The sequence below is a fragment of the Macrobrachium rosenbergii genome, chromosome 21, assembly GCF_040412425.1.
Source record: "Macrobrachium rosenbergii isolate ZJJX-2024 chromosome 21, ASM4041242v1, whole genome shotgun sequence".
NCBI classification, from domain to species: domain Eukaryota; kingdom Metazoa; phylum Arthropoda; class Malacostraca; order Decapoda; family Palaemonidae; genus Macrobrachium; species Macrobrachium rosenbergii.
The window spans coordinates 39,494,273-39,501,772 of NC_089761.1; the positions used below are offsets into that span (position 1 = coordinate 39,494,273).

General features: G+C 33.4%; 1 protein-coding gene across 4 annotated transcripts in view; it reads left to right on the forward strand.

Annotated features, from left to right (window-relative positions):
* Positions 1-7,500, forward strand: part of LOC136849965 (solute carrier family 45 member 3-like) — a 156,568-nt gene that overhangs the window by 23,156 nt on the left and 125,912 nt on the right. The gene's annotated exons all lie outside the window — the stretch shown is intronic.

Here is a 7,500-nt window from a genome sequence, read left to right on the forward strand (position 1 = left end):
ATAAGGAAACAGTTTAGCGTTAGGCTGTTGGCACAGCATGAACAAGCCACGCCAGAACCTTAATGTTTTTAATATTGATAACATTGGCAAACATTTTGTGCAAATGTTTGCCGTCCCTGGGTCGAAGAACATGTCTGCAGGTGTGTAATATGGAGTGACGACCAATATTTGATATTGATTTACATTATAATATAATTACAATACATTTACATTATAATATAATTACAATATATATAACTACAATAACAATAATACATTCGTGTATTATTGTTGTATTATTGTTGTTGTAGTTATTTATGTTGTAAGTTGTTATACTTTACAACTGTACAAGATCGCCCATATTTACAAAAGGAGAAAAACTTAGAGATGAATGATATTGAGATAAAAGAATGAATATGCAATATGCCAATAGAGTATGACTTCATGGGGTATAGGGCACCTCCGTGATGCATCCACTTTTTTTGCCTTTTACCTTACCTCCATTCATATTCTTTCTTCATTCATGCTGACCAACACCTCTAACACTTACTTCTTAATGCAAATTTGGGGTCTTCTCCCAGTTTCACCTTTAGATCCCTGTACTTCACGTGGTGCACTGTAGGCATTGCTTTACGTTCTTTGAAGCGTCCCGTCGGCCCCTAGCTGCAACCCCTTTCGTTCATTTTACTGTACCTCCTTTCATATTCCCTTTCTTCCATCTTACTTTCCACCCTCTCCTAACAGCTGATTCATAGTGCACCTGCTTTGAGGTTTTCCTCCTGTTACACCTTTCAGACCTTTTACTGTCAATTTCCGTTTCAGCGCTGAATGACCTCATAGGGCCCAGTGCTTGGCCCTTGGCCTAAATTCTGTATTCAGTTCAACTCTCTCTTTTCACTGTCTCCAACGGCGAATTTCCGAAAGTGTCCCAGCGCTTGGTATGACAGCCCCCAGATTTTGTAAAGTGTAGTCAGTTAAACCAAATATGAAAGTGAGTTTGTATGAACACTTGTTTAGGAAAGTGATTCAGTTGTTACAAAAACGCTGTCAATTTTTCGTTGATTCAAAATTCGGCACAGCTGATAATTTCAAGTCAGTACAAAATTATACATGATGACCACATTAATAAAAAAAATTGTTTAATGATAATATTGAAAATACAAAATTGTGAATATTATTATTAATCATTATTATTATTTGTATGATTAATAATAATATTAATCATACAAAAGTTTACATTATATAATAATAATAATAATAATAATAATAATACAAAATTACGGATGATATAATATCGATAACAATGATTTCCGATAAGTATACCAGTTAAGAAAATGGATGAGTGGTAGTAAGAAGAATGTACTGTGTCAGCAAAATACAAGACACATTACAGGATTTTGTACTGGCAGCTTTTGAAAGAGTGAAATTTTCTTCTGGACCACAATGATAATTCGAGTTTCCAAACTCTTAGAGGATTGTATATTCCAATAATTTACTGGAAAGGAATATCATTGAATCTAGCTTTATAAAAGAAAGTTACAGCCATAATATGAATATCTTGTGTTTGTGTGTGTGTCTCTGTGTTTTGTGTATATGTGTATGTGTTTGTTTGTTTGTGTATACTTCCAGGTCAAGATGCACTCCGAAAATACTGTGTGTAACCTCAGATAAAAAAAAAAAAAAACTCGTAGGGGGACAGTGCCGTCGGTGTGCCTCATACGGTGCACTGTAGGCAATACTTAAGGTTCTTTGCAGCGTCCCTTCGTCCCCTAGCTGCAACCCCTTTCATTCCGTTTACTGTACCTCCATTCACATTCTCGTTCTTCCATCTTCCTTTTCACCCTCTCCCAACAATTGCGAGGTTTGCCTCCTGTTACACCTTTCAAACCTTTTTACTGTCATTTTCCGTTTCAGCGCTGAATGACCTCATAGGTCCCAGCGCTAGGCCTTTGGCCTAAATTCTATATTCTGTTCTATTTTACACAGATAAGAAGGCAGTCATTAAGTATACAAGCTTTTGGAACACTTAGCTTTTCGAACCACAGGAAATACAGGTGTGCCTATTCAACAGATGTTCGGCTCTTGTGGACTGGTCACTGAACGAACACTGAATCGTACTCAGTGTAATGGAATTTTTTGTTGTAGTGGAAAATTACTCTTATGAATCTATTATTTCCATTACTGGAAATGGTTTTTGTTGATTAGACGCCAAAGTGTGATAACATGTGTCATTAGTGACAGGGTAAAACGGTTAGTAATTTGAGTTTTTTTTTTTTTATAGTTTATTGCTCTTAAAATTATATGTCTTCAAACACGCATGAAATCGTAGGATTAAGTAGTTTAGCATTTAATCCGGTATTGTTTGTTTACCAGATTTAACAGTGCAAAAATTAAATAAATATATATTTCAGTTCCTTATATTTTTGTCAGTGACATATTTCTTATGTCTTTCGATCCTCCTCCTGTATTTTACAGGTACTGTTTCGGCTACTGTTCCGATATAACTTGGGCTACGTATGGCCATATGCTTGCCCGTCCCACTGAGCCTGCGTTCAGAAAAAAATACTCAGCATTTTAGTCCTGCTTTGGGTTTAAATCGCAAGAACAGAGTTTTTTTGTGAAGCCACGGAGACGGGCATATCTGCCATTGAATAAGTTCTTTGAATCGCCTCTTTAAAAGGAGCAGGTTATAAGATTCGTGAACACGGAGGAAATTAGAGAAGACCTGAGCTAACCGTTTGATCTGTGAGTTGGCGATTTGCAAGTAGCATCTGTGGGTTTGAGTAATGAATTTAATTATAGTTTGTTTACATTTTTATCTATTTATTTACTGATCTGTTAATTTATCTTTTTTTTATAATACCTGATCTCATCTTTCTGTATTTCCTTGTATCTTCTCTAAGTTCTTTCAGATGAACATCATGTTACTTGAAAGATTTATTTCCAAGTCTGTGGCCCCTATAGGCATGTTCCATATGAACAAGGTTCGTCCGCTGAATAATAATAATAATAATAATAATAATAATAATAATAATAATAATAATAATAATAATAATAATATGTACCCAAACATAACTGTGGATTTGTTTCTCCATTCCAAGACCCCAGTATGTGGGTAGGACCGCCAGTGCACCTCGTGCGGGGCGCTGTAGGCGTTACTTAAGGTTCTTTGCGGCGTCCCTTCGGCCCCTAGCTGCAACCCCTTTCGTTCCTTTTACCGTACCTCCTTTCATATTCTCTTCCATCTTACTTCCCACCCTCTCCTAGCAATTGTTTCACAGTGGAACTGCGAGGTTTTCCTCCTGTTACGCCTTTCAACCCTTCTTATTGTCAATTTCCGTTTCAGCGCTGAATGACCTCATAGGTTCCAGTGCTTGGCCATTGACGTAAACTCTATATTCAATTCAGTCCATTTGAAGACTCATGCTACTGTGAGTGGTTTTCAATAATAATGATGATAATTATATAAGTATGCGGTATTTTCATGCAAGGAAGCATAAACATTGACGTCACAGGAGATGCTTGAAGGAATAAAAAACTTCCTGGTCCATTATTCTTACGCAGCTTGTTATTTGTGACATTAACATATTCGTGCTGGATCTTTCAACATTGTTATTGATGAAAACACGTGTTAAAATGATTATCCACCTAAAATGTGAAGAAGCAAGTAGTAGTGATACTCATGTTGTGGATAATTTCTTGATAGGATCTTGACCAGGAAAATTCTCTCTCTCTCTCTCTCTCTCTCTCTCTCTCTCTCTCTCTCTCTCTCTCTCTCTCTCTCTATATATATATATATATATATATATATATATATATATATATATATATATATACATATATTATACATATATATACATTATATATATACTGTATATACATATTTATACTTATATATATATATATATAGTACATATATATATATATATATATATATATATATATATATATATATATATATATATATATATATATATATATATATATAGTGTGTGTGTGTAAATGTGTCTGTTTTCATTCGCTGTTGTTAGGATAATTGAAAAGAATGGACAAACAGAATGAAAGTGTCGCACGGAACGTGATTCCAAAACCTCCCACACGCAGAGAGCAGAACACATCAAAAAGGGCTTTTCAGTCTGGGGCTTTGTTGTGGAGACATGTGCGTAAACACTCTTGTGTTATTGCTCTTTTTTTTTTTCCTTTTGTTTTTCTTTGTTTGTTTTTTTTTTGTTATTCATTACCGCCGAAGATCAAAAGGGCCTTTGTTTTGTATTGTTTTATTTTTTTTTTCGGGGACGCTGGGTTTTATTTTATTTATTTATTTTTTTTTATTAAAAAATAGGTTGCTTTTCTGGTTTTATTTATGGTGACTTTGAGGTAAATTTTTTTGCTTTTGTCGTGTTGTTTTTTTATAAGTTTTTTTATTGTCCTGTTGATGGGTTATATTTACTAATTACTTTTTTTCTTATGGACCTCATTCTGATTTTTTTTATTTTTCGTTTTTCATTTATTGTATTTTCTGCATTTTTTTTTTTTTTTTAGCATAAGTCCCCCTACCCCTAGCCCCTTCCCACCATATTCTTCATTTGCACGAGAGAGAGAGAGAGAGAGAGAGAGAGAGAGAGAGAGAGAGAGAGAGAGAGAGAGAGAGAGAGAGAGAGAGAGAAACTAAATTTTTACAGTTCAGGTTTGCCAATTTGTGGCATAATTTTTTCCTTTCCACTTTTAAGATTTCCACGAGAGAGAGAGAGAGAGAGAGAGAGAGAGAGAGAGAGAGAGAGAGAGAGAGAGAGAGAGAGTTAAGTTCAGTACATAGTGATGTTTAGCTGTCAATTTTTGGCATAATTTTTTTTCTTATTTTCAGCCACCCTTAAACAAATCAAATACCTTTTTTATACAATATCATTCGTTACACTATGCTACCAGAGCGTAAAGAGAGAGGTATATTTGTTTGTGAAATGTATAATTCAGTAAAGATACAGTATGTATAAATTATCATTATATTTTCTTTAGTCATTTACATACATTTACACATATGTGTAAATGTATGTAAATAAATAGGTCTCTTTCCCTGAGAAGATATGGCACCAGAAGCTGTTACCTCTTCTGTCACCAGAATGTCTTTTGTGAATATGTATACATATACAGTATATATAAATATTTATATATACATTTATATACATTATATATATATATATATATATATATATATATATATATATATATATATATATATATATATATATATATATATATATATATATAGCCTAATGTGTCATTTATAATGTAAATGACTTTTATTTTTTATGGCCCCGCTAATGCAAAAGGTTTAATGAGTGGCCAGGGGAAATGGTTTACGTATTAAAATTTTTTCTCTTAACAGAAATGAGTTTTCCTTAATAAGGGGGTGGCTGCAGACTTATGCAGGAGAATGATTACTGCTTAATATATTTTAAGTGCAGGTGGTGTGCGTGTATGTGTATATACACATATACATAGTCTATATGTATATATATTATATATTTGTATATATGCATTTATATATATATATATATATATATATATATATATATATATATATATATATATATATATATATATATATATATATTTATATTTTATTTTGTACATACACAAACACAAACACACCTACGAATAAAATAATTGAAGCTGTATGTATATATTTATATATATATATGTATATACTGTATATATGTGTGTATACATATATAATATATGTATAAACATGTATATTTATACATGTATATGTATATATATACTGCTTCATTTACTTTATTCGTAGTTGTGTGTGTGTATGTATATAATATATATATATATATATACACACATACGAATAAAATAAATAAAGCAATAATGAATTTCTTCTCTTACTTATTATAGCCACCCCATCATTAGGGAAAAAAATATTAATAACATGTAAAAAAAAAAATTCCACTGGCCACACACATTAAACCTTTTACATTACCGAGGCCATCAAAAATAGACGTCATATAGGTTATAAATGATGGTTTTGGCCGACTGACGCGGTCGAACGGATCATCATCTGTCAAAGTTTATCATAATCTGTGCAAGGTGGGTTGGTCCTTGTTGGGGGGGGGGATGGGGGGGCTGGCGATGAAATGTCGTTTCATTGACTGATATGGAAAATCATCTTGCGGTGCGGGACTTGGTGTGAGAGATTTCAACGGTCAAGCTGATATTTGGACGTTGTTCGTATGATGGGTTTCTCTCTCTCTCTCTCTCTCTCTCTCTCTCTCTCTCTCTCTCTCTCTCTCTCTCTCTCTCTCTCTCGTCGATGTTTGTGTTATGAGTTATTTCTCTCTTTCTCTCTCTCTTTCTCTTTCTCTCGCTCTCGATGTTTATGTTATGAGTTCTTTCTCTCTCTCTCTCTCTCTCTCTCTCTCTCTCTCTCTCTCTCTCTCTCTCTCTCTCTCTCTCTCATGATAGTAATAACAGTGAGATAATGTTATATCCTTATTTTATGATAATTATGAGCACGTGACCTATCTGATTTAATTATGAATTTATTCAAATTATTGAAAAATATTTTTTTTTCGTGGGACTGACTGACTCATTATCTATTCATCGTATTTCACAAATGGCGTCATTTGGAGAGAGAGAGAGAGAGAGAGAGAGAGAGAGAGAGAGAGAGAGAGAGAGAGATGGATTTCTCATTAATCATTACAAAATCTCGGGAGGGAGAGAAATAATATTCTCATTAATCAGTACAAAATCGAGAGAGAGAGAGAGAGAGAGAGAGAGAGAGAGAGAATGTTATCGTATTTCAGAAAAAATGAACTTTATATATTTCCCATAATCCCTTATAAATCTATATCAAATTCATCTTTCAGATAATATAAATAGCCAACAGTTTTTTCTGTAAATAATGAATGATATTTTTAAATAGTGATATAAACAGTTCGTTTAAATATGGCTGCCTTTATTATATATGTCCTTGCTTTTGTTTTTGAAAATATCGAAAAGTTATTGGTGGACTATATTTAAACTAGTGTACTTGTCATGATCAGTGTAGTCAAACTATTGTACCTATCGAGCTAAAAATAGTCAAAACTAGTGTGCCAGTCACGATCAAAATAGTCAAATTAGTGTACCTATCGAGCTAAAAACAGTCAAAGTAGTCTACCTATCAAGATCAAAATAGTCAAACTAGTGTACCTATCGCGTTAAAAATAGTCAAGCTAGTGTATCTATCACAATGAAAATAGTCAAACTAGTGTACCTATCACGATCAAAATAGTCAAACTAGTTTACCTATTACGATCAAAATAGTCAAGCTAGTGTATCTATCACGATGAAAACAGTCAATAGCTAATGACTTTCCATGACATCACACTTACGTCGAGCACGTCATATTGCTATGAACTTTCATATTTAAGGTTTTTGTGTGTGACGAAAATGGAGTTCGTGAGTTCAAGAAAGGGATTTCATCCATTCCTTTCGTATTTTTCCTCTCCTTTGTTGTTTTATTTCATTGCGTTG